This window comes from Penaeus monodon, chromosome 19 (assembly GCF_015228065.2).
Source record: "Penaeus monodon isolate SGIC_2016 chromosome 19, NSTDA_Pmon_1, whole genome shotgun sequence".
Lineage (NCBI taxonomy): Eukaryota > Metazoa > Arthropoda > Malacostraca > Decapoda > Penaeidae > Penaeus > Penaeus monodon.
In genome coordinates, this window is record NC_051404.1 from 4058414 (window position 1) to 4058631 (window position 218).

Sequence of the window (218 nt, forward strand, 5' to 3'; positions counted from 1 at the left end):
CTGAACAGAAATTAGGATCCACCTCAAAGCCTGGTAATGATTTAATTAGAACCAGGCCCAAGGCTGATTAATAAATGTGTTTATTACCGTTATGACTTTATGAACGCAGGTGAGAAGGGAGACGGTAGTTAGAGAAATGGAAGAGTAAATAGAATAAATGAAAGATCGATACACTGATCAACGTAGGTTTTATCTTGAAAATGTAAGTGATGCAAGGA